The sequence below is a fragment of the Choloepus didactylus genome, chromosome 5 (assembly GCF_015220235.1).
Source record: "Choloepus didactylus isolate mChoDid1 chromosome 5, mChoDid1.pri, whole genome shotgun sequence".
Taxonomy (NCBI): Eukaryota; Metazoa; Chordata; class Mammalia; order Pilosa; family Megalonychidae; genus Choloepus; species Choloepus didactylus.
This window is the reverse complement of record NC_051311.1, coordinates 9954557-9981584: the sequence shown is the minus strand read 5'-3', so window position 1 is coordinate 9981584 and position 27028 is coordinate 9954557. Positions and strand designations below refer to the sequence as shown.

At 43.1% G+C, this 27028-nt stretch overlaps 2 protein-coding genes and 1 long non-coding RNA gene across 7 annotated transcripts in view; 2 read left to right on the top strand and 1 right to left on the bottom strand.

The window, feature by feature from the left end:
- LOC119535549 (amyloid beta precursor protein binding family B member 1 interacting protein) overlaps positions 1-10227 on the bottom strand; it is a 113357-nt gene extending 103130 nt beyond the window's left edge. The window contains exon 1 of the mRNA XM_037837903.1: positions 9940-10227. The gene's annotated coding sequence lies outside the window, so the exon portion shown is untranslated. The remainder of the gene's footprint in view (positions 1-9939) is intronic.
- LOC119535544 (ankyrin repeat domain-containing protein 26-like) overlaps positions 1-27028 on the top strand; it is a 961331-nt gene that overhangs the window by 828642 nt on the left and 105661 nt on the right. The window lies entirely within an intron of this gene.
- Positions 8853-15565, top strand: LOC119535559. Its single transcript, XR_005217206.1, has 3 exons — positions 8853-8981; positions 9133-9236; positions 14566-15565. It is a non-coding gene; the product is annotated as an uncharacterized LOC119535559 (long non-coding RNA).

Sequence of the window (27028 nt, the reverse complement as noted above, 5' to 3'; positions counted from 1 at the left end):
TTGATCCTCATGATCTACCCTCATCTTAACTCCTGGAGCAGCAGATTTAGGATCACTGGTTTGACAGTTCGTGATATGGTTTACCTGTATCTCTATATATCTCTATATATATTTTAATTTCCTCAACTATGTTGTACGGGCAAAATCTATACCTCAACTTTCTTAATATCTGCCATAATATCACAGCTGGCATTTAGACTCAACATATGCTAGCTATAATTAATGTATATTTGCATCTACTTTAAAATAAGAATCGAACACCTATGGGTCTCATTTAATTCTCAAAATAATCCAAATACCTAATGACCTTATTCCAGTTTTATAGATTCTAAGACTAGGGCTCAGAGAAATTAAGTAATTCATGTGAGGTGGTACAAATGTGGGACAGACTGCACCCAGGTCTCTAGCTAAGCTCATGTCGACCATGGCCAGGCCACAACACCTTCTCAAAACATGGACTGAGATTACAAGAGGCAGGGCACATGACAGCATCTGCTGTCTCTTCCTTCTCTTCCAGGTGTCGTTGCTTTCAGTTCCTTGCTTCCATGGCTTTCTGTCTCGGTCAGAATTTCATTGTCTTGTAAAGGAGTCCAGTAAGAGGATTAAGTCCCATTCAGGTCGGGGTGGGCCACACCTTAACTGAAGTAGCCTTATCAAAAGATCCTTCTTACAATGGGCCCACACCCACAAGCCCGGATACACTTTAAGAGCATGTCTTTCTGGGGTGCACACAGCTTCAAGCCATCACAGTCTCTCACTAAAACTAGCGGTGGAAATAGTGTCAGTTGCAAACACACACGCAAAGTTCCTGAGTCTACAACTGGGTAGTTACCTGTGCTGTCTGCTGCATTTCTGTGTGGCTGCAGACCGAGTCAGACCGGCATTTTTTCAACAGGTGAGGCACATTTTTCAGAAGGACTAAGACACTGGGAAGGACAGTTCCAGGTGTAGCTTCTAGGACAGAGATTCTTAAACTGCCGTGAACAGGAGGGCATTGCACCTGCATCTCCTGGGCCTTTTTCTCACCACACCTTAGGCACCTCCAGCCCCACAGCCCCAATCTTCTCACTACCTTCTGCCCCCAAAAGAAAGATATATTTCTGGAATTGAGAACCACTCCAAAGAGAGTTGTTGTTGATGAGAAGTGGTTATTCTTGTGAACTTGCAGGTGGAAGCAAAAGAAGAAAAAAAAGGAGAGACTGACAACCAACGTTGCCAGGACAACAGATCACATTTCCCAGTGTGGGTCAGGGAGTCCTGCCCCACTATTTTATCCAGTTCCTTTTCAGTCCTTTTTACTTTTAGCAGAATCCTAAAAGTTGGGAAGAGAAAGAATAAAGAAGAAAAGTAAGCCATGACACTTTGAGTTGTTTGTTTTTGTTGCTAGAGATCTAATGAAGCAGTCGGGGTGTACTTAATACGTTAAAACATGAATTAAAACCAGGTTCCAGAAACAGGTCCCATAATCGTAGAAAATGCTGTTCGCTTCCTAACCAGCTTACATCAGGTTTCACCTACGATCCTCCATTCAGCTGCAGAGTAACCATATAGTTCAGAATACAATATTTGAGCACTTATGCAGGGCTGCACTGTCCAACTCGGCAGCTGTTAGTTACTTGTGGCTGCTCAGCACTTGAATTGTGGCTAGACTGAATCAAGATGTGCTTTAAGTGTAAATACACTGGGTTTGGAAGACTTAGTTGTGAGAATAAAATCGCTCATCGATAATTTTAGTAGCACTTATATTACATTTAATATAATTTATTATAATTAATACTTATGAACTTGTTAATATTTTAGATGGATTATACTAAATAAAATTATTGAAACTAACTTCATTTGTTCCTTTTTACTGTTTTTAATGTGGCTCCTAGAAAATTTAAAACTACATAAATGGTTTGCATTATATTTCTATTGGACCGATTTGGTCTACAGTGCTATAGTTCTGTTTTTAAAAGTGCTGGAGCACTTGTCTCAAAAACAACAGGCTCTAGCGAATGTAATCTGAATATTTCTCACCCAGTGTTAACCCAGAATCTCCCCATGTCTTTTCCACGGCACGTTGTGCTGCAGCACTGCCGAGCTGTTTAACAGCCCTGAAACCTGGACACCCTCTTCCACCTGGAAACACCTTTATCCTTCAGAGTACCTCTTGACCACCCCTGTAGTGCCTTTCCTGTAAATCACTTTCTTCACCATATTATTTCTCCGCCTATTCCTGCACATTACGCACTGGGCTGTCCTGATTTATGGGCCTGCCCTTTAGACTAGAAGCATCCTGCAGTTAGGGGCCATATCCTTTCCTATGTGATATTCCCACCCCCCCGGAATGGCACAGTGTTGGCCCTCAATAGATGTGTGCCAAAACTGAAAAAAATAAGGTTTCAATTTCATTATGTTGAGCAGAGTTTCATTCGTCTACAGTGTGTGTTTAAGGGCAGCACGTCACTCTGCAAATGCAGATTTGAGGAAAGTGTCTCTGCTCAAACAGTGTAATGAGCACTGGTGGCCGTCTGCTTCTCTAACAGTTGTTACATGCCATCTTTTCACTGCATTTACTCACACTCGTGGCCCAAACTGCAACTTTTCTGTTGCTTAGTCTAAAGAAGTTTTATAATGGAGGAAACATAATGGCATGGAAATAGTACTTAAAAAACAAAACCTCTAGGTTTGCTAAGCCACAGAATTTAGGGAGTTTAATCAGAAAGAAGTCATTATCCTAATAAGAAAACAATGAACCTAATCGGTTCATTGATTAACTGTCAGTTGTGAACTGTGTGTTATTAGCAGAGAGAAAGGAGCTTGCTAATACTAAAAAAAAGCTTTAGGAAAGTTCACTTAATCAGTAACTTGCTTGTAATAGTACAAAAAAAAAAAAACAAAAAATAAACAAACAAAAAAAAACGATGTGAAATCACCAGGAAAAGATTTTGTGGGACTCCCCCCCCCCCCCCACATAACTAATTTGTTCTTTTCTTTTTGAGATGAAATCCTAACAAGGCACTTACTTGCAGACAGGACTTTTGCCTTGTGAAATACATAGTTGATTAAAGGACTGTCAGTGGCTTAAGCAGTATTCTACTAGCTAGTACTATTTGAGAATCAGGCTGCCTTAATACCTATTAACAACTAAAACAAATGAAGTGTCAGTTATCTCCATTTGTTAGTAGCTGCTTCCTAACCACCTTCTGCTTTTCAAATATTTTTTAAACAGTGTCACCTAACATTCTTCCACAGCTGCTAATGAATTTTCAGTAGGGCTCTAACACTTGAATCCGTTTACCATCCAGCTGTGCAACAAAGAGGCCCGCCTCTCTTTCAAGCCAGGACTTAGATTTTGAAAATATAAACATCTTTAACCTCTGGGTACAAAAAGTTCTTCTGTAGAAAAGGCCTCTTCCCTCGCTCACAGCTCTCTTTCTAAACTGCACATTCATAGAAGCCTTTGTATTCCATAACGTCCATGTCACTGATTAAGAATTTATATATGAACATGGAGCTTTTTAGTAATCATTTCTTGCATTTCCGTTTATTAAAAAAAATTTTTCACTGTCTTGATTCTCACGAAGGTGAATATTATGCATTGTGGATTAGCTGGCTGTGTTTTTATTTTATCTACATAATTAAGATTCACTAAAGATTTCACCAAAGTTTTAAAAGAATGCTTAAGGCTATAGGATCCTAGAGATCTGGTTTTCAGTTCCAATTCTCAAACTGGAATTTTGGGCAAATTTTCTTAAACTCTCTAAACAAGTCATTTCTAATGTGTAAAATGGGAATAATAACTAACTTCTCAAATATTACTGAGAAAAACCATGGCAGATTGAATTACGGGCCCCAGAAAAACGTGTTCTTCATCTTAATCCACTCCTGTGGGTGTGAACCCATTGTAAACAGGACCTTTCAAAGATGCTATTTTTAGTTAAGGTGTAGCCAACTGTTCCGGTTTGTTAATGCTGCCCTTTTGCAAAACACCAGAAACAGATTGGCTTTTATAAAGGGGGGTTATTTGGTTACCAAGTTACAGTCTTAAGGCCGTAAAAGTGTCTAAACAAAGCTATCAACCATGGGGTATCTTAACTGAACAACACCGATGGCGAATGGAAAACTTCTGTTAGCTGGAAGGCACCTGGCTGGTGTCTGCTCCAGGATTCTGGCTTCAAAATGGCTTTCTCCCAGGAAATTTCTCTCTAAGTGCCTGAGGGTGTTCTCTTAGTTTCTCCCAGGAAAACTCCGGACTAGCAGAAGTCTACTATCAGCGGCTGTCTCCAAAATCTCTCTCTAAGCTGTAGCAGCTCTGAGGTCCTTCTGTTTGTGAGCTTTCATAGGGCTCCAGTAAACTAATCAAGACCCATGCAGAAAGGGCAGGGCCACTCCATGGAAATAATCTAATCAAAGGTATTGCCCACAGTTGGGTGGGTCGCATCTCCATGGAAACAGCCTAATCCAAAGACTCCGACCTAATCAACACTAATACCTTGGCCCCCACAAGATTGCATTAATGAACATGGCATTTGGGGTGGGGGGGACATAATACATCCAAACTGGCACACCAACTGAATCAGGATGGGTCTGAATCCTATTCCTGGAGGCCTTAAAGAGAAAGCTGCCCAGAAAGGCAGCTAGGTGGAACTCAACGGAACCCAGAAGAGAAAGGGAAAGATGCAGTCACGTGCATTGCCTTGTGACGGAAAAGCCAGGGACCCAGGGATGGCCAGCAGCCAGCTGAAACCAATGGCACGGTCTTCAGGGAGAAAGCATCACCTTGCTGACCCCTCAACTTCAGGCTTCTCCTAGCCTCAAAACCATGAGCCAAAAGATTCCCATTGTTTAAACCAACCCATTGGTTGGTATTTGTTTCAGCAGCCGGGAAATTAAGAGATGACCTTAACTTAGTCTATAATAAGCACATAGCCATTACCAATTGCTACTTCATATCCATGTCCAAGGCTGATCCCCACCCCCTAACCTCCCTATCTTAGTTGACGGCAATTCCATCCTTCTAGCTGTGTGGCCAAAACTTGAGCCCTCTTCGATTCTCCTTCTTGCACAGCCCACATCCACTCCATTGGGAAGTTCTGCCTGCTCTCCCTTAGGAATACATGCAGAATCCAACAGCTTCCCACTGGGCTCCTTGCGTCCATCCTTGCTCCCTCTAGTTTATTCCCAAAAGCAGCAGGGCCAGCCTTTAACCCTAAGTCAGATCTTGTTACTCCTCCTCTCAGAACCCGCAGTGGCCCCTCTGTCTCCCTCAGAGGAAAAGGCCTAAAGGATCTGCTTCCCAGCCCCTCACCTTCCCAGCACAACTCTTATTACCCCGGGCCTTGCTCGCTTACCTCCAGCCCCACAGCTCCTCGTTCCCCAAACACAGCAGCAGCGTTACTAAGATACCACAAACTATTTCCGTGGGACCTGCTCTTAGCCTTTTCTAACCCACTTTGTTTCTATGCCCAGTAAGTCAAAGGAAGGCCCCGCAGCCTTGTACTAGCTGTTCCCTCTGTCGTGTCCTGAAAACCTTTGCTTAAATCCCATCTTCTCAATGAGGACAGGCCTCACCACCTTATTTAACATTGCTCAACTTTGTCTTTTTTTCACAGTACTTTTCAATTACTCATGCCTATCTTATTTATTTATTTACTATGCTTATTGATTATTGTCTTCTCTCCCAACCAGAATAGAAGCTCCACACAAACACAGAGAGCTTTGTTTTTTGTTCATCAATATATCCCTAGCACCCAGACTAGTGCTCGGCAAATGTTTTTTGAACGATTGAACTGAATTTTACGTGGGAATATGGAATATATGTTAATATGGAAAATTGAGCTGTTCCTAAATTGTATATTCTTTATTATACTTAAGAAATTTAATTCTCCACTGATGTATATTGGTCACGTCATTAATTACTAAGATACTATAAACTATTTCTGTAGTACTTACTCTTAACCATTTCTAACCCACTTTGTTTTTCTGTTATTTAAATTAAAGTAAGCTGTCTCTCCTTAGCCGAAGACTGTCTATGATCACACCTAGGGTGGATGGGGATCGAATTCTAATTCCAGTTTCCCAAGTGGAATCCCTAGTTTGACATCATCCTTTGCAAATGCACGTGCATACTTGCTAAATCCTTTTTTTTTTTTTTTTAATTAGCCTATTCAGAACAGTGATTATGTTTAGGGGGAAAATGGCCATACTATAGGAAGTAAGACAGAGGATGTATTGGTAATATCCTGTTTCTTAAGCTGAGTGTTAGATACCCATTATGTTGACTTTATTATTATTATTATTATTATTTGTTGTGCTTTACACAGATATCATATGACATCTTTTGTATGTATGAAATATTTCATAATAAAAAAATGAAGGACAGAACCCAAAAAGCACAAAACACTTGTTCTAACATCACTTTTAATTTCTTTCCAGGTCGATGGGCTATAGCTCTCTGGATATAAATCTTCCAGCTAGTCGTGTGGAAACATAACTGCTGTGGGATTTAGCCTTCATCACCCCTCCCAGCCCCCAGCCATCTCACTGATGAGTCTGAGATATGGGGCCAAATCAGAACCATCCCCAGCAGAATTAAAAAAAAAGATCATACTCACTGCTTCAAGTTGATTTAATCAACTTAGCAGGTTGTCATGAGGGATTAAAAACACATATATCAAGGTAAGAAGTTCAAAACTGATTACACTGTCTTGCTTTCCCCCTTTAACAAGCCAAGTTCCTCACTTGGATGCCTCCTTTAAATCCTGAGTCTGAGATGGTTCCCACACACCCGACATGTCCCTGCTGAGCGCTGCTATGTAGGATCCTAGCTGCCTGTTCACGTCTCCCCTGCTGGGTTGCAAGTGCCACAAGCAAACGCTTTGTTTTTCTACCACTTTAGCCCAAGCCTCGCATCCAGCACCTTGGGCGCTGGAAAATCAGACTCTCAATCCAAACCTCAGCTTTGCTTCTTTCTCGCTCTAAGAGCTTTTCAACCTCTCTGTGATTCTATTTCCTCAGTGAACAAAGGCGGTAGCAGTAGTTTTATCCTGGAATACGGGATTAAGGAGACCATCCATCTAAACTGGTTAGCACCGTACACGATATAACCTAACTAACTGAAATTAGTATTATTTACTATCACCATTTGGCGACTGAAGAGGAAACTGAATTGACAGAGAAGTGGAAAGAGCTCCCATGATATGATTCATAATAATTCAAATTTACAGCCAGTATTCAGGAAGCGTCTGGAACCTAGTCATGAATTCAGCCTCCAGAATATGTCAGGAGAGGGTGTGGCGTCTTGGAGGACTTACTGTGTTCTGTTTTGTTTTTAATTAGAGAAGCTGTAGGTTTACAGAAAAGTCGTGCAGCAAGTGCAGAGTTCCCATACAGGCTTGCACCATTCTGACGGCACCACCCAGAAGCAGAACTGCTGTCGCCTGCACATTTAGCAAACTCTCTCTGGGTCCTGGCTGGGGCGCCGGGGGCTGGGCCCGGCAGCAGGATGTGGGGGCAGCGGGCCCTGTCCCCTGCTCCCCAGGGGCCACCAGGCTCTGCTCTGGGGTGGGGACCTTGTGGGCTCAGCGCCCTTCCTTAGTCTGCTGCTCCCCAACGGTTAATTTTCCAGATCCTCAACAGTTTCCTCTAAAGGTTGTGATTCTCACGATAATCCTAATTGTCACAAATAAACGACAACCAGCTGTCATTCTAATACCTTAGGTCTGATCTTTATTATGCACCAGAATTTATAATAAATGTTCAAACTTTAAGTTACTGCCACGTAAGATGACAGAAATGACACAAAACACATTTTCATACTGAAAATATTAAATGTTTAATAATAACCATTCTTCTATTTTGAGGTGAGATTTCATCAGCTCTTTCTATCGCCTATAAAATAAACTTGTGAGATTCTATAAAATTGTGAAGATTGTGGTCTGATAGACTATGAAAGGCAAAGTTAGTTAATTATAAGATTTGATGGCTCACTAAAGGGCTTTTGGTGTAAAAATAGATAAAACTGAAGAGAATTAGAAGGGGAAATCATAGTTTTTGAAAGTAGGGTGGTTAAAGAAAATTCAAAGTGACGTATCAAACGGAGCCAATTACAACAATGAACTTTAGGAATAGCTCTTTTTTATACATTCTGGAACTTTTTATTTATAAGTAAATAAAAAATAATTTTCTGCAAAAAATAGCAGGGAATTGGAATATAACCTACATTTTTAGGATTTAAATACAAAACATTTAATGTACACTACATAAGGTAGTAAGTATTGTATTTAAGGTTTAATATAACTAATCTCATAAAGTAATCCATATCATAAAGTTACGTTTCTTGAATCTAACGTTGATGTGTTCAAGCTTGGACCCATAAATTACCAAGCTCAATAGGATGGAAATTTGACATCTTATAGGCCAGAGTTAACTCTCTGAGAGGAACTTCTCAGAAATAAAGGCCTTGAGAGTGTCCATATTTCAGAATTTGTCAAAATCTGTTATCATTATTATTTCCTCCATTCTTTTTTATTAGTGATCACAATTCTAGCTTTGCCACTATTCTAGAGAGGACAAGCTCACAGAATTATATCAGTTCCTCAATTGCTATTTTAATGATGGCAATAGCTGAGTCTAATAATCTCACTTTACAAATAAATGATAAACTATCCGAGGAACTAGAGGTTAAAGAATTTAACCAAGGACATTCGTCTAGCTAGTGGCAGAAAAGGAACTAGAACCTATGGTGTCCCAAACACCCAGAAAAGACAGTAGTAATTGTTCCAGATGACTACATTTTAACAGCCTGACGATGACATTAAATTTCATACACATGGAGCAGACAGGAAATGCCATCCGGAAGACATTACAGAGACTTTCTCTGCAGATCTCTGAGGCCTTTGGCTTGCCAGCATTGCTCTAAAACTGCCATCTGCCATCCGTCTTTGAGCCTGGCCAGAGGGAAAATCACCACTGGAGGTTTATCCTAAAGGACCAAGGTTGCCTTTCTGAAATTTTGGTTTGGAGAGCCATAATTTAAAAGTAGTAGTTACCGTACCATCAATCTCTGTTTAAACCACACCACCCACCATGAACAATGTCTACCAAGCTTAATAAACTCACCTGCCTTTTCCCTATGTTACTTTTTAGACGACTCTCCATCTCTTTCCCTAATGACGCCATTAAAACTTCCTTTTGACCCGCTTGCTGTGAGTAGAACCAGGAACTATCTACACACGCAGCGCTCCACTAAGGTAAGAAACCTAAGACTTGTCTCCCCAGAGGGAAAGTAAGAGAGCGGTGCAGCCGACGGGGTCCTTAGCTGGTTTCCTGCGCCCATGTCTTCCCCGGAAATACAAGGATCTCCTAGTTTCCTTCAAGCTATCAAATGGCACTCGTCCAATCCAAATTATGGAACTTGTGCCTGTTGGCCAAATCTTTCCTATTATTTTAAAAATGAAAAGGAGAATAACTGGTGAGGTGGTTTAATTTTATAAAGAAGAAACAGCGTCTGAAATTTTAAAGGAAGGAAACACTCTCAAGTATGCCAGACTGCATGGACGCTCTCAAATTCTCCCACGACTCGCATTTAACCAGCGGGGCCCTCAAATGCCCCAGGGATCCCTCCAGATTCGGTCAGCCTGGGCCTCCTGTAAGTGCCGGGGAGGCGAAGGGTCACATCGGTTGTCCCCCGGCCCTTGGAACAAGTTCCAGGGCAGGGTATTTTGTCAAGTCCGAGGCAGCAGGTGGCCGGGAAGGCGAGCCCGAGCCCCAGGCCCCGTGCGCGCTGGGTCCCGGAGCGCGGAGGGGGCGGACGGTCCCCGGGCACCCGCTCGCCCAGGGGCCAGGCGGAGGCGCGCGTCCCCAGAGGCCACCCCCGGAGCTGGGCCGGGCGCCCACGGCCTTGGCACATGGTCCGGGGGCAGCGCCAGGGACCGGGGCCGGTGGGCCGCTTACCTTGGCGGCGTGCGGGGCGCGGCGGCGGCGGCGGCGGCGGGGAGGGCGACAGGGGACGCTCGGCGGCGCAGGGCCCCAGGTCCGCTCCCTCCGGGAGGAAGTGGTGGCAGCCCTGCCCCCGCGCGGCGCGCAGACGTGGGGCGCTCGCCGCGCCGCTTTGCATCGAGGTTGGCGACGGAACCACGGGCGCCCACGATGGCGAAGGGGCCCCTAAAAGTCGGGGGCTGCTTTGGCCGACTCATTGGCTCCGAGCTTTGTTCTTTATTGCCTCTTATCCCCACCTTCTCCCCCCGAACACACACACAACCCTGGAGAATTTTTTTTTTTTTTTTTTTTTTGTTATTCTTCGGGTAAGTTGCGTCTCCCTCCCCCATCCCTTGCTCCCCACGCGGCGCCAAGCTCTCAGGAGCGTCCGCTCTCCAATTGGCCCATCTTGGTCCTCCCCACACATTCGGGGTGAGGGGTTTGGGTCAAACGATGGCTCCATACAGTCCGAGGACCCGGTTTATTTTGCAACCGCCGTCCTAAGTGTTTGCTTCAGCCCTTCCTGTGCTTCCTCTTTTCGCGCAGTTGCGCAGGGGCCCCAGGGGCGCGCGGCCCGCCAGAGGGGCTCGGTTCCCCCGCCCACAGCGCGCTCGCAGGTCGGGGCCCGGGTGGGGGTCGGCGCGCCGGGAGGGACTGTGTCTCAGCGGTCACGTTGGCAAAACCCTCAGCAGTTGGCGAGGTAGCAAAGAAACGGCCACGCACATGTATTGCCGGTAGAAATGCAAAATGGTAAGGACCCTGTGGAGGGGAATCCTGCAGCATCTCCTTGAATGACACAGGAATTTACCCGCTGACCCAGCGGTCCCAAGTCTAGGTTCGGATCCAAAGGATCTCTGCTGAAAATAAATCCAGGCATCTGCGCTGGGCCCCTCGGGGCTGCACGTGCGCGGCAGGGGCCCTGATAGTTGGGAGTGGGGTAGCCTCGGAGAAAACGACCAGGGCGGTCTGAAAAGACACCGGAGTTAAAATCAGTTATGATCTGTAAAGCCTAATCGGTACAGTTTCTGTTTGTGATGGAGAGTTTTGGTGATGGACCGTGGTGACGGTAGCACACAATGTGACTGCAATTAATGCCACTGAATTGTACCCTTGGTAGTGTTTAAAGTGGGGAGTTTCTTTTTGCATATATGTTATTATAATAAAAATCTTTTTAAAAACCCATAGAATTGTGCAATATAAAGAGTGGACCCTAATGTAAACTATGGGCTTTAGTTAATAATATAATTACAGCAATATTGGTTCATCAGTTGTGACAAATGAAGCACACTAATGCAAATGTTAATAAAAGGGAAAACTCTGCGAGGTGGTTGTGGGGTATATGGGAACTCTGTATTTACTGCATGTTTTGTTTTCTATAAAATTACAACTGCTCTAAAAAACTATGATTTGTAAATGTGGTTGAATTAAACTCCTCTTCCCCAAACAGCTATGTCTTCAGGGGCTTAAGTGGGGAAGGTGTTGGAGACACAAAGATATAAATCAGACACATAACTTAATAAGTTAATTGCAGATAGTTCATTTATTTAGTAGGAAACAGTATATTAAGGGCCTCCTCTTCTAAGTAAACAGTACGTTCCCCTCTTTTATGAAACCAGTGGTGAAGAAAACACAGAATTCCTGCTTTCATGGATGTTTCATTCTCATTGGGAGAAAACAGGCCATAACCGAATGAATATGTAACATGTCAAGTAATAAGTGTTCTGAGGGAAATTGAAAGATAAGGGAAAGAGAGTGATGGGGGTGGGAAGTGGTTGCTATTTAATTAGGTTCAACAAGAAAGATCTATCTGATGAGCGACTTGAGCTGAGACCTACACAACAGGAGAAATTAATCCATGTGGATTTTTCAAAGAGAAATGTTCTGGAAAGAGGGAGCAGCACGCTTAAGGGCCCCGAGTTAGGAGGGTGCTTGGGACAGAGGAGAAACAGCAAGGAAGCTAGTATGGCTGGAGCAGAAATGAAGGGGAGGAATTGAACATAAACTAGCTCGGAAGGCAAGGAGGGACCAAGCCACGTGGGACCATGTCAAGGTTTGTTTTCTTATCCTAAGAGCAATGGGATTGTGTTAAAATAGTTTAAACTGGAGGGTGGTGGGATTTATGTTTTGGACAAATTGCTCTAGCTGTAGTTTGGGGAATTGGTCAGATGAGGAAAAGAATGGATGCAGGAAGACTTCTGAGCTAGGCTGGGTGCCGTATTATAATGATGTATTTGGGAATCTGTTGGTGGGATAGTGTGATGATCTGATACAGGCAGATTGAGAAGAGGCAGGAGTCAACATTACTCCTAATAATCAATCTTGTATAATGATGAGTGACAGTGCCCTTCCCTGAGATGAGGATCCCCGGGAGAGGTTGCTTGGGAGGAGAAGATAATGAATTTTATTTTAATTAGCCTTTGAGAAATCCAAGTGGAGAAGCCAAGTAGAGAGTTGTGTATATGGATCTGTTGCTCAGTGGAAAGGTGAGGTTTAGAGTTATTGATAAAAATTTTGGGGTAATTTCCATATGGATGATGATTGAAGAGAAAGCCTAAGGACCACTGAGTGAGAAGAGAAAGGGGCGTAAGGCTATGCCTTAGGGAACTTTCACCCTTCAATGCAGAGGAAGATGGAGCTTGCAAAGGAAGCCAGAGACATAACCTTAAAGGGGTAGGAGGGCAGAGTCAGGGAAGTCACAGGCACAGGGTGGGAGGGTGGCCAGCAGCGATGGCCAATGATGAGAGGACAAGTAGGATGGAGGCAGGGACTTGCCCTTTGACCTTGGGGAGAGCTGCTTTCTCACTTTACCATGGGGCTGGAGGAGTGAGTGGTGTGAGGAAATGAAGACCCTCAGCAAAGCAGACCTTTTGAGTCGTTTGCATGAAGAGCAGAGGAAGAGGAAGGCAATGGGATGGAGACAGGGAACCGAGGAAGATTTTATTTTGAAAAAATGTTTTTTAAATAGGAAGAATCCAGATGAGAGTGGGGGGTTGAATATCAAAGAGAGAGGAGGGATAATTGGTGGGAAAGTTCTGAAGACTGAGAAAGTGGATAGGATCCGAAGCACAAGTAAGTAAGACAAGGGGCGCTCAGATAAGAGAAAGGAGAGTGCCTCTAGTTACCACCAGGGAAGGAGTGTGGGTTGGGTTGAGAGTAAATGAAGATTTCTCCTTTTTGTTAGCTGCAAGATAAGGAAGTTCTCATCTGATACCTTCCATTTTCTCTGTAAAGTAAGAAGTAGGGTCATCTGCTTTTAGTGCGATAGGAGGTAGGCATTCATGCCTGTTGGAAGCTGGAGAAAGTTTGATAAGGCCATTGCAGAGAATGGGAGGGTGAGCCAATCAAAGAAATGTATTGGGACTTCCAGGCAGCCTGGGGGTCCATGTGACATTGGTGGTCATGGGTTATGGTGGAAGCAGTCTGCTCCATGTGACGGTCCCTCGGGGCTAGGTCACCTCCTAGGAGATGTTTGACCATAACGGGACGGGCTGAACAAGCCAGCACAAAGGTTGAGGTCAGAGGTGGGAACCTAGAGGTAGCGAGACTGGTGCTGACAGTGTCCATGGTATAACCGTGGACCTGGGTGGCCGAGGTGGTCAAGGAGGTGAGACACCAAGGGAGGTGCATCTTCCCAGGAGGAGGGTGACCACAGTTTATTGTGGAGCTTGACACACTTTCAAGAGCACCAAAATGCTGCCTGGATGGGAAGCCAGGAAACAGGTGTCACTCGTGACTCTTGGAAGCCAACAGAATGAGAAGGTTTAAGGTTATCTTAAAGGAAGACTGGGAGTCAGGTGCCTGAGTTTCTAAATGACATAACTGGCATGCCTGGGCATTTGGGGGTGACAGTTCCAAGGAGGTAACAGGGTACTTTAGCTAAGTGGCATGAGCCCCATGAGAGAAAGGTATTTATTTTCTTTTTGTTTTATTTTTAATAAAAAGATGGTCCACGAAGAGTTTGCATGAAGCAATGGAGAGCAAGGAGAATGGCAACATCACATTTTGAACCCAAGACACATGGGGTGTGAGAGAATAAACTGCTTTCCCTGGGGATGGTTGCAGTGGAAATGGTGTCCTCAGAGCAGAATTAAAGTTCTGGGGACAGAAAACACTCCCCAAATAGCTTCCAGATGCAGGAGTGGCAGGGAAAGGATTTGGGAGGTGGGAAAGAGTATCCTGGGGAAGATGATGTAGGAGAAAATCGCCCAGGAGGCTTCCTCTTTGGGGAGTGAAGAATAAAAAGGTATTTCTCAAATCTCTTTGAGGACCATGGATGGATGGCATGTGCCAAGGGACTGTAAGGAAATCCAACTGAAATTAAGGTGGATTTTAACTGTGTCTTGTGGTCTCACTCTTTGGGCATGTCCACCAAATCCTACATGTATTTTGGTCCATCTCCTCCTGGGAAAAAAGACAATCTCACCTTCGGGCAAGGGAGCTGGGTTTACCTGAAGTAAGAATCCTGCTGCCTTTTTTGTAAGAACATATTTTTTTAGGGTGTTATCATTTATAGTTTTGCCCATTTATTTTATTTGACTTGCCCTTAATTGTAGGGAATATTTGTTTCTGATTTAAATATCTAACTTTTTTTGCCACTTGCAGCTGATTGCGTTTTTCAAAGAGGGCCTGACTGCATCTCCCTCTGGGATGGCTTTAACCAATAAAATGCAGCAAAACTGATGGTGGACGTAACACTTAACTGGCTGGCAGGGTCCACTCTGCCTGCTTCAGCTCTGAGCCGTCGTATAAGAAGTCCAGGTTACTCAGTGGGAGACAGCAGCCACGGGGAGGAGCACTGAGGCACTGGACAGGAAGGAAAGAAGCCGTCTTGGACCCCTTCACATGCCTCCAGCCCTAGCCCTTCCCTAAACGCAATCACATGAGGGACCCCAAGGGAGAATCACCCAGCTAAGGCCAGTCAACCCACAGGTCCCTGAGAGATCATGATAAATGGTTGTTTTAAGCCTCTAAGTTTTGCTTTGTTTTATGGATTGACTCATGAACCCCAAAAGACATGTTAGGGTCTTAACCCCGGTCATATGGCCATGAAACCCTTTGTAAGTAGCATCTTCAAAGATATTATTAGTTGAGGTGAGACCAAACTGAGTCAGGGCAGGTCCTAATCCTATATAACGGGAGTCTTTGTGAGCAGGAAGTTCAGACACAGACGGGGAGAGACAGCCAAGTGACAGAGGCAAAGACTGAGCCGTGGATGGCCGGCAAACCGCGTCCAGGCTGCCACAGACTTCAGAGAAAGCACGAACCTGCTGACATCTTGATTTTGGACTTTGAGTCTCCCAGACTGCGAGACAATACATTCCTGTTGTTTAAGCAATAAATCCACACTTGTTTAAATCTGTAGTATTTGTCATAGCAGCTCTGACTCATAAGACAGTTCATTTACTGCAATAGATACCCAAGGCACCACTTTGTGTATCCCTGTTTCTCATTTTATGTCACAGTAAAGCTTTCTGTGCTTTAACAATTAAGATATTATAAACTAGCAATAAAAATATTTCTGCTCATGATTTCTACTTTAATGATTGCCTGCATATATAGTTAGTGTATTATTGTTAATTTTATGTTTTATGCATAGTAAATATATTTCCACTTGCCTGTCCCCCTCACTGTCTACTTGTCCCCTGGCCTTTGTTATCATCCAGCCTCTCCCTGCTGTACATCCCAGTGATGGCCTTGGGAGGAGAGCCCAAAAGGAAGGGATGGTAAGAATAGCCAGTGGTGGAGAGGGGTGAGGAAGAAAAGAGAATCCAAGCAGGCAGAGCTGGAGAGAGGTTTTGGAGTTAAGAGCAAGGCAGAAAGAGGGAAACTAAAGCTATGAGGGAGGTAGAGAGTGAGAAGAAGAGGGCTTTAAGAAATGTTGTGAGCTTGGACAAGGGCTTAAAATTATATTTGGCCAACGGTTTCTTTGCATCGATGCTGCACAGAGGCTATCCCCATGGGGGCCCAGTGTTCACCAGATTACTTAATAAGCATTCACATCTGTGAAACACTGACATATATATGCATACACAGAATCTCCCTAGAGCATGTAATGGTTAAACCAGTTATCGCCACTGCTTTATATAATTGACTGAAAGTACGAAATAAGTGGGGATGGTTTGTTTTGCAAGGAACAGAATTCACTCAAATGGCTCAAACCGAAAAGGGGAGCTCTTGGGGAGAAGCTTATTGAACTTGGCAGGAAGTTCAGCTGGGTCTCCTGAAGGATGACCAAGAACTAAATGACTACCAGAAGTCTCTCCATCTCTTTCTTTTTGTGCTCAAGTGATTTATATCTGATATTGTCTGCACAGCTGCTTCAGTCTTTTCTCTCTGCAAATCAGCTTTTTCTGCTCTACCTCAAATACAGCCACTGCCTTAGACAAGGTCCCCTGGGCTACAGGCTCTGTGATGGAAATTTCTGTGCAGCAAGTTCATTGGGAGAGGTGTCAGGGACACCACGTGTAGATGAGTTAGGGAAGAAGGATTGGGTAGAAGGAGAGTTTAAAATATGGAACAATTGCAGCAGAGGCCTCATCTGACCCCACAGGGAGCTCTGGGCAAGGGGACCAGATCTTTGAACCCCCCACGTTGACCAGCCATTGGATGGTGGCTGTCCAAAGTGGTTCCCTTTGGTCACGGGCAATTCCTGGAGAGGGACTGAGCTGTGAGCATTGGGCAGCTACCAGCCCTGCAGGAGGATGATGAGCTCTGGGTATCCACTTCAGCTGCCCAGTCCAGCTTGACTTTCATAGCCCTTCTCAAACACCAACTGAGACTGAACAGGGTCTCTGTGTTCCATATCCAACTCCCAGAAGACAGGATCTGATTGGCCAAGTTTGATGAAGTGCCTTCTCCTGCTCTGATCAGCTCTACCCTGAAAGTGAAGTGATGAGGGATGTTACCTACTGAATATTTACTAATATGTCTGCTACAATCAGAAACACAGTTATAACTGTCATTGATTGTAAATGCAAATCAGTAATGATTTGGTAATCAGTCTATGACATAGTTAAGTTCATGTGTCAAATTGGCCAGGTGATGGTACCCAGGTGTCTGGTCAAGCAAGCACTGTCCTAACCTTTACTGCAAGGACATTTGTGGTTGGTTAATAAACCAACAGGCTGGTTGATTAAATCATCAGTCAATTGGCTGTAGCTGTGACTGATGATGTCAACTAAGGGCGTGTCTTCCACAATGAGAGAATGCAATCAGCTGGATTTAATCCAATCAGTTGAAGACTTTTAAGTGAGACAGATAGAGGATCTTCATTTCTTCTTTGGCTGACCAGCCAAGCATTTCCTGAGGAGTTAATTGGAGTTGCCAGTTTGCTGCCTGAAGAGTTCATCAAACATCTTCATTGGAGTTGCCAATCTGCTGCCTGCCCTATGGAATTTGGACTCGTGCAGACCCACAGTTGCATGAGACACTTTTATAAATCTTACATTTATAGATATCTCTTGTTGATTGTTTTGCTAGAGAGCCCTAACTATTATAGTCTCCAAAGCAGATATTATTTATTAACATTTTTGCTCAAAAGCAACTACGTCTTTGTTAAAAAAACTGGCAAACATTCAGATAAATCTGTTTCCAGAGATCAGAATGCTTGTGTATAGGGATGGATGTATAGGAGGAGGGTCATATAAAAAAACCACATTTATTAGAAGACAGACTCAGTATTTATCTTTTAACTGCATTTCTGTTTACCATCTGTTCCGGTTTGCTAATGCTGCTGATATGCAAAATACCAGAAATGTATTGTCTTTTATAAAGTTTATTTGTTACAAATTTACAATTTGAAGGCCATGAAAATGTCCAAATGTATGCACCAACACGAGTATACCTTCACCGAAGGAAGGTCAAAGGTGTCCAGAAAACCTGTTAGCTGGGAAGGCATGTGGCTGGCATCTGCTGATTCTGGTTTGTGGTCTAGCTCCTCTCTCAGCAACTGTGCTTTCTTCAAAATGTTGCTCTTGGGGCGTTTTGTCCTCTCTTAGCTTCTCTGGAGCAAACACTGGGCTAGCATCCCCAAAGTGTCAGCAAAAGTCTGCTCTCAGTGGCTGTCTCCAAAATGTCTCTCTGAGCTGCTCTCCAGAATGTCACTCTCAGCTGCTCTGAGGTCCTTCTGCTTGTGAGCTCTTTTACAGGACTCCAGCGATAAAATCAAGACCCACCCTGAATGGGCGGGGTCCATATCTCCATGGAAGTAACCCAAACAGTTCACTCACAGTTGATTGAGTCACATCTCCATGGAAATACTCGAACAAAGGATTCCAACCTAATCAACACTAACATCTGCCCCCACAAGAGTGCAATAAAGAGCATGGTGTTTGGGATGACAAAATATAGCCAAACTGGCACATCATCTCTATAGTTTTATCCTATAATGGAATCATACAGTATGTGGCCTCCTCAGACTGGCTTCATTCATTTAGCAATATGCATTTAAGGCTCCTCCATGTCTTTTCCTGGCTTGATAACTCATTCCTTTTTATTGCTGAATGGTATTTTATTGTATAGCTATACTGCAGTTTGTTTATCCAGTCACCTACTGAAGGACATCTTGGTTGCTTCCATTTTTTGGAGCTTATGAATTGAGATGCTATAGACATTCATGCACAGGATTTTGTGTAGACATAAGTTGTCAGATCAGTTGGGTTAATTGTGATTGATTTCTGGGAGTGTGATTGCTGGATCATGTGATAAGATTATGACAAACTACCACACTGTCTTCCAAAGTGGCTGTACAATTTGTATTCCTATCAGCTATGGATGAGAATTCATGGTGATCTGCATCTTTGCCAGTCAGATATTTGGATTTTAGTTATTCTATCAGGTATTGTTTTAATTTGCATTTCCATAATGACAAATGATGTTGAGCATTTTTTCATATGCTTATTCACTATCTGTATATCTTCTGTGATAAGGTGTCTATTCAGATCTTTTGCTCATTTTAACATTGGTTTTATGGTGCTGTTGTCGAGTTGGAAGAGATCTTTGCTTTGATAATACTAAGTTTTCAATATCCAATTGCTACTCCATCAGCATTAACCCTCACAAAGCCTGAAAATCTCTCCTGCTAACCCCATTTCCTTTTGCACAGTTGGTGGCAAATGGCAGCTACCACCAGTCAGTTTTTGTATTAAAGACCAAATTTGGTGAAAAGTGGTTTAGGGTGTCAATGTAAAATGTGTGAAAATGCAGCCTACAAAATGGGAACTTAAAATGTTTCCTCTATTAAAGGAGGTTAGCTCTTTCAACCAGTATATTCTCAACCTTGGGTGGACACTAGAACCACTGGGAAGCTATTAAAAAATACTGATGCCCAGACCATTATCTTAAAATAATTGTTAATATCAAAATTTTTGCACCCATCTGAGACAAAGCTCCACACCGACTGGAATGACTAACACTAAAAAGGCTGATCAGACCAAGTTTCCACCAGGATGTCAAGGAGCTGGAACTCATACTCTGCTGGTGGAAGGGAAAATGGGACAACAAGTTGAGAAAACAACCTAGAAGTTTCCTATAAAGTTAACCAACACCTTCCGTGTGACTTAAGACGTTCCACTCCTAGGTGTCCCTCCAGGAGAAATGAAAGCATATGACCACCCAGAGGCTGGCCATGAATGCTCGGAGCAGCTTTATTTCTCATAGCCTCAAACTGGAAACAAATCAAATGTCCACCAACTGGTGAATGGATTAAACAAATATTCATACAATGGAATACTATTCTGCAATAAAAACTAATGAACTACTTCTACACACAACAACATGCATGAATCTCAGAATAGTTATGTTGAGTAAAAAAAAAAGAGATTTAAAAAAGTATTCCATTTATATAAAAATCTAGAAAATGCCAATCTATCTACAGCAACAAAAAGCAGATCAATGGTTGCCTGGAAAAGGCAGGGAGGGAAATAAGAGAGGGATTACAAAAGGACACTTTTTGGCGTTATGTGCATGCTCACTATCTTATTGTGATGATGGTTTCAAAGGTGTATACGTATGTCAAAACTCATCCAGTCACGCACTTTAAATATGTGAATTTTATTGTATGCCAATTTGTACCTCAATAAAGCTGTTAAAAAAATACTTACACCTTGTATTGTTACTCAATTCATGATTTCAAAACACCTAATTTTTAAAAATTTATAAGCTAGATTTTTGTTAAAATCTCAGTCGTCAACAATAAGGACAAAATTTAAAGGCTTTGAAAAATATTGATAAATAGGGGAGAATGTCTGATTTAGATTTTTTTTCACTTAGCAATTTGTTTTTGGAAACTTAACTTGAAATAAAGTTTAAAAGCAATGAAATAGAGAAAGAAAGAGAGAAAATCCAAATAAGAAATCAAATACCACTTAATATCCAGAATCTCTTGTTCCAAATGTCCAACACCACGAGTGCCAATAAGCTAATGGAAAATGCAGGGCCTCACCACTTAGAATGGGGTGGAAGGAGGTTATGAGACACTAGTCAGTGTGTTATCACAGCAAAGAGGTTTTTGTACCAAGACCAAACGTGCTGGAAAAGCACAGGATTTAAGAAAAGCTAGTGTTACATATTGTCCTGGTTTGCTAAAGCTGCTGTTATGCAAAATACCAGAAATGGATTGGCTTTCATAAAGGGGATTTATTAGGCCACAAATTTATAGTTCTAAGGCCATAAAAGGGTCTGAACTAAGGCATCGAGACGATATCGTCACTGAAGAACGGCTGATGGCGTCTGGAAAATCTCTGTCAGCTGGGAAGGCACATGGCTGGCGTCTGCTAATCCTTTGCTCCTGGGTTCTTGTTTCAAAACGGCTTTCTCCAAAATGTCTCTTGGCTTCTGTCTCTCTTAGCTTCTCTCTCTCAGCTCTTGTACATCCTTGCTTGTTCTCCCAGGGCAATTCTCTCTAAGCATCTCGGGGCCCTCTCTTAGCCTCTCCAGGGCAAATTCTAGGTTTCATCTCATAGCTTAGCATCTCCAAACATCTTTCTGTGCATCTCCAAGTGTCTGGGTCTATTTCAGCCCCTGAGCTTTCTTAAGGACTCCAGTAAACTAATCAAGACCCACCTTGAATGGGCAGGGGTCACACTTCCATGGAAATAATCTAATCAAAAGGTCTTGCCCCTAGTTGGGTGGGTCACGTCTCCATGGAAATAACCGAATCAAAAGGTCCCACCCATAATAAGTCTGCATCCACAAGTTTGGATTAAAAGAACATGGCTTTTGTGGATGACATGATAGATTCAAACCAACACACATATTTTTAAAATTTACAGCTCAAACTTCATTAAAGTTCCTTTTCATCCAACTTAAAGATCTTATGCTTTCTTTTTTGCTATATCTATGTGACTTCTGGTTAAAAGGGCAAAACACACACACTTCTCAGACTATTGGGCAAAACTCCATCAAGAAGAAGAGAAGAATTACAACTGGTTCCAGTTTAAATAGTTAATTTTTTGTATGTGTGTGTGCATGGAAAGATTATAATAGATTAAAGGAAGAAAAAAGGTACATGAGAATTTATTGTAATCAGCTTTATATCCTATGATCTCAGGATGTAAAGCTGAGTACTGAAAATTTAAATTTCCAATCAGAATCATGTCAAAAGTATTTCTCCACTTTTTAATTTAATTTATCTCATTTTCAACAGGTGACAAAAGCCATATTATCTTTCCTTCCTGAAGCCAGGCTCACAATCAGCCAATGATGGTATTTGATAAAATCACTGTTTCTGGGGCAATGGTTCTCCATTATTTCTAATCCCATGCCTACCTCAACTGATTCTAAGATATTTATTTTTAAAGGAATAATACTCAGATTTTCCTCCAGAATATTTCTCATGATGTGAAGCTACTCCCAGCAACCCCCCATGGACAGGGTCACAAAGACTGTGTCCCATGCCTTTCTCCCCATTTCAGTTTCAGATACCACCCACGGTTTAGAGCTCTGTCTCCACCATTCATGAAAACACTTGGTTACTCCCCACATAACTCTGGGCTCAGGGGTGGTGAGTGGTGCTCTTCAGCCCACCCACTTCAGCTTGCCATGCAGCCGGCTCTGCTCTCCTGTGGGTCTTGGGGGTTGATGGTTCCCCCCAAGGGCAAGCAGAGGGGGATAGGGGTTTGGGGCTACCTGACTCGGACTACTCATCCCTGCTGACTTGGCTGGAAGGCTGAGCAATCCATACCAATGCCCTCTTCTATTCTTATCTTGGGATCTCTCCTCCCATCCCAAGCTTTATCTAATTGGGGGCTGGAAGTGCAGATGGAAAAAATGGATTCTGTTCAGTTACATATTTCAAATCTTTTCTTTCTTATACTTTGTGTGGAGACTGTTAGTCAACTCCAGTAACTATTCTCTTCCTTACTAGAGAAATGTGGACAAAGCATCCAGCCAAAAGGTATATATTCCAGCCTCCCTCGCAGCTATGTGTGGACATGTGAATGAATTTCAGCCCATGAGATATAAATGGAAGTATTATTTGGGACTTTAGAGAAGTCCTCTTAAAATGTGTCTTTCTTCATATCCTCCTTCCTGCAGCTTGGAATGCAAACCATGGTTGCTCCATCTTGGGTCCTGGGATGGTGAGTACAGAGAAGCCACATGCCCAGGATGGCAAAGCAGAAAAATATGCAGGTGCCTGGGTCTTTGAAGACTCTGAAACAGCCACGTTAGCCCTGAACTACTGACTTCTAGACTGTTTTTATGCAAGGGAATTACCCCCATTTGTAAGTTACACACAGATGAACACACTTGCTATCTACTATGCCCAGGGACTTTTGTTTTTGAAGCTTAAGACCCAAGAATGTGGCTTCTTTATTTTCTGGTTCTTCTTGGTTATGGATTCTTAGAAGTCATTTCTATCTGACACCTAGAACTTAGCTTTGGAAACTTAAAAGCCAAGCACATGACACCATATTCTCCAGATTTGCAGGGGAGACCCTGCCCTAAAGTCCCTGGTGCTTAGTCTAGCTGCCTGGGTGAGGAGTTGGTGAAGCAGGAAAGAGTCTCTAGATACAAGGAAGTGCATAGTGGGGGTGGGAAGGTATGAGTTGATTCTGGTTAACAGCCTCTCTACACACCACCATACTCTTTCACCCTTTTCTAACAGAGCCCCCCTGTAGTCAGAGTGGCCTTTTCAACTGTCTAATCTGACCCCACCACTCTTCCTTCAAAATTAGGATGCAGGATGCATTTGGACTCATCTCTATTGGGATTGGGGATGGTATGGAGACGAGTTGGGAATGGGTGGAGTCACTGAAAAAAAGCTGAGTAGGTGTTAGACAACTGGTGAAGATGGGGGTTCAGTTTCCAACTTTGGACATCAAGCCACAGATTTACTTCTTCACCTGTTTCACATGGACCAATCTGGCAGAGCATGGGCTTATTCTCTGAGGATTGTATGTTGAGCAGTCAGCAGGCTTTCAGGTTTCCCTCTTGTTACGGATTGAGTTATGTCCTCCCAAGAGACATGTTGAAGTTTCGTTCTTGCTCAGTTGTGTGGATTAGGACATTTCTGGACTTTCTGGGGGAACATTCTAGCTCTAAAATTGATTTTCTTTTACCTCTGAGTATTCTTTTGGAAGTTACCTGATCATCTGCTGGTGCGTTCTTAAGAAACACTAAGTATTTTAATAATTCCCTAGGCAGAATGTGGTTTTAAAAGAGGTGAATTGAATTCAAAGGAATTATACACTGCATTCGAAAGCCAAAAAGACTTGTGTTTGGTTGTTTGGGTTTGCTTGATGTTTCCTTTAATTAATACAGGTAACTAACCCAGCTCCAAAACAGTTAGGGCTGGATCACCAATTATGCAGGATCTCCCTCATGGGGGATGGCAGGAATTCACAGACCAAGTTAAATGCTGTACCATTTTCTCCCTGGGATGGAGTCCATTTCTAAACAAGAAAAGGAGAGTGAAAGGGTGTGGCTCTCCTAGAGCACCTCACTCTGTGGGATGTGCTGACGCTGTGGATGGAGAGGAGCTGACAGCTTCTGTTCCCCTTTTACTTTGGGGCTCAGCGAAGGCCGCTGGTTTTCACCCTTTCTTCCCATCATTACTTGCTAGGAACAAAGGAGGTGATTTGGGGTGGAAAGCAGCCAATGTGAGGGAGGAATGTGCTGAAATTAGAGAAGAGAAGGCCGATAGATGACTTGATTACCATCTTTCAGCTTATGAGATGTGTATTGGAAAAGTTGTTGATTGAGGATAAAACCCTGAAGATATGAGCCTAGACTGATTGGCACTTCAAGGTGCCTGTGGTTCTTTCCCCATTTATCAAACAATCTGGGAGTGACCTGACAATGAGGGTTCTTCCTGAGGATGAATGTCTGATTAGGTTAGATCGTTCCCTGGGCCACGTCTGCAGCCTTTAGAGGCGTGCCCAGACGCGGAAGGGTATTTAGCAAATTAGGATGCATTTAGAGGCTGTTCTAGTTTGCTGATGCTGCCAGAATGCAAAACACCAGAAATGGATTGGCTTTTATAAAGGGGGTTTATTTGGTTACAAAGTTACAGTCTTAAGGCCATAAAGTATCCAAGGTAACACATCAACGATCGGGTACCTTCCCTGGAGGATGGCCAATGGTGTCTGGAAAACTTCTGTTAGCTGGGAAGGCACATGGCTGGCTTCTGCTCCAGAGTTCTGGTTTCAACTCTCTAGGCTGCAGTTCCTCAAAAATGTCACTCTTAGTTGCTCTCAGGGCGTTTTTCCTCTCTTAGTTTCTCAGGAGCAAAAGTCTGCTTTCAAAGGCCATCTCCAAACTGTCTCTCATCTGTAGCTCCTCTCTCAGCCCCTGTGTGTTCTCCAAAGTGTCCCTCTTGGTTGTAGCAAGCTCGCTCCTTCTGTCTGAGCTTATATAGTGCTCCAGTAAACTAATCAAGGCCCATGCTGAATGGACGGGGCCACACCTCCATGGAAATTATCCAATCAGAGTTATCACCCACAGTTGGGTGGGGCACACCTCCATGGAAACACTCAAAGGATTCCAATCTAATCAACACCAAAAGGTCTGCCCGCACAAGACTGCATCAAAGATGATGGCGTTTTGGGGGACATAATACATCCAAACCAGCACAGAGGCATTCACTGGAATTTGCTGTATGGTTAGCTCACAGACAAATGTTTGCATAAAAATGATTGGTGTTTGTGATTGGAAGTTTTGTTGATTTTGGTCTTGCTTTTTTTTTTCTTCCTTCTCCTCTTGGGCTACTCATCTTTTGGATTGGGTAATAGTTCTAGAATCTTTTGGTTAAAAAAAAAGGGTGGATCTGGGTAATTCAGTTATTGTACTTTCTGCAAATGTTTACAAAGGGCTGGAGTTTGAAGAGTGATCTGCTCAGAAGTGATACTTTTTACTGTTTAGTTACAGAAGAGTATTTTTAAATTTTGCTAAGGCCAGTTTGCTTATTCATCTGCTAAGCCCAGGCTGACCTTCCACGGGTGGTGAAAGGACTCCAGAGGGAGAGACAAGAAGTAATGAATGAAGTGCAAACAGGGGCAGGAGCATCTAGTGCACTAAATTATTGGGGGTCAGCATAAGGCTGAGAAACATCTGGTGTCTCTCCTGCCAAGCTGTGCTTTTATATATTTATTTTCTCTTTGTCACTGAGACAGGAGTATTTACTGTTGACAGAGATCTGTCCTTGTGTTTGTTACCCACACTCAGCCTTGGGCTTGCAGCTCTTTTATACTCTCACCCAAGACTTTGAACCTATAACTTCTGATAGGGTAAGCATTAAATATATGAGTCTCTCACTGAATTTCTAGTATGATGTGCCCAGAAAAATAATGACTTTATTTATCCCCCTTTCCATAAAACTATGTTGAACTTGTATAGGACAATAATAACCTCTCAGAATAATACATTTTCCTTAGGTTTGTTTGGTTTTCCATAAATTGAATTGTTATGGGTTGGATAATGCTTTAGCTTTCGTTATAAGGTTTTCAACAATTTTATGTTGGCTCAGAATTTTAATTGATACTTAACCAATGTCTCTCTCCATTCTGTGCCAAACAAACATATCTCCTTATTTGTGCTATCAGAAATCATCAGTTTAGCCTCTTTCCCGTTCTTTGTCTCACAAATACACTTATAAAATATGTGTTCATATGTATGCTTACATATAAATATGCATACATAGTTTTCAGTATTTAGCAGAAGAATGGTGTTCTGGTTTGCTGATGCTGCTCTTATGCAAAATACCAGAAATGGATTGACTTTTATAAAGGGGGTGTTCTAGTTTGCTAATGCTGCTGGACCGCAAAACACCAGAAATGGACTGGCTTTTATAAAAGGGGGTTTATTTGGTTACACAGTTATAGTCTTAAGGCCATAAAGTGTCCAAGGTAACACATCAGCAATCAGGTACCTTCACTGGAGGATGGCCAATGGCGCCTGGAAAAACACTGTTAGCTGGGAAGTCACGTGGCTGGCATCTGCTCCAGAGTTCTGGTTTCAAAATGGCTTTCTCCCAGGACGTTCCTTTTTAGGCTGCAGCTTCTCTCCAAAATGTCACTCTCAGTTGCTCTTGGGGCATTTGTCCCCTCTTAGCTTCTTCAGAGCAAAAGTCTGCTTTCAACAGCTGTCTTCAGACTGTCTCTCATCTGCACCTCCTTTCTCAGCTCCTGTGCTTTCTTCAAAGTGTCCCTCTTGGCTGTAGCTCCTCTTCAAAATGTCCCTCACAGCTGCACTGCATTCCTTCTGTTTGTAAGCTCATTTATATGGCTCCACTGATCAAGGCCCACCCTGAATGGGTGGGGCCACGCCTCCATGGAAATATCTCTTCAGAGTTATCACCTACAGTTCGGTGGGGCGCATCTCCATGCAAACAACCTAATCCAAACATTCCAACTTAATCCCCACTAATATGTCTGCTCCACAAAATTGCATCAAAGAATATGGCTTTTTCTGGGGGACATAATACATTCAAACCAGCACAGGGGGTTTATTTGATTACACAGTTACAGTCTTAAGGCCATAAAATTGTCCAAATTAAGGCATCAACACATGTATACCTTCACAAAAGGAAGGGCAATGGCGTCCAGAAGACTTCTGTTAACTCGGAAGG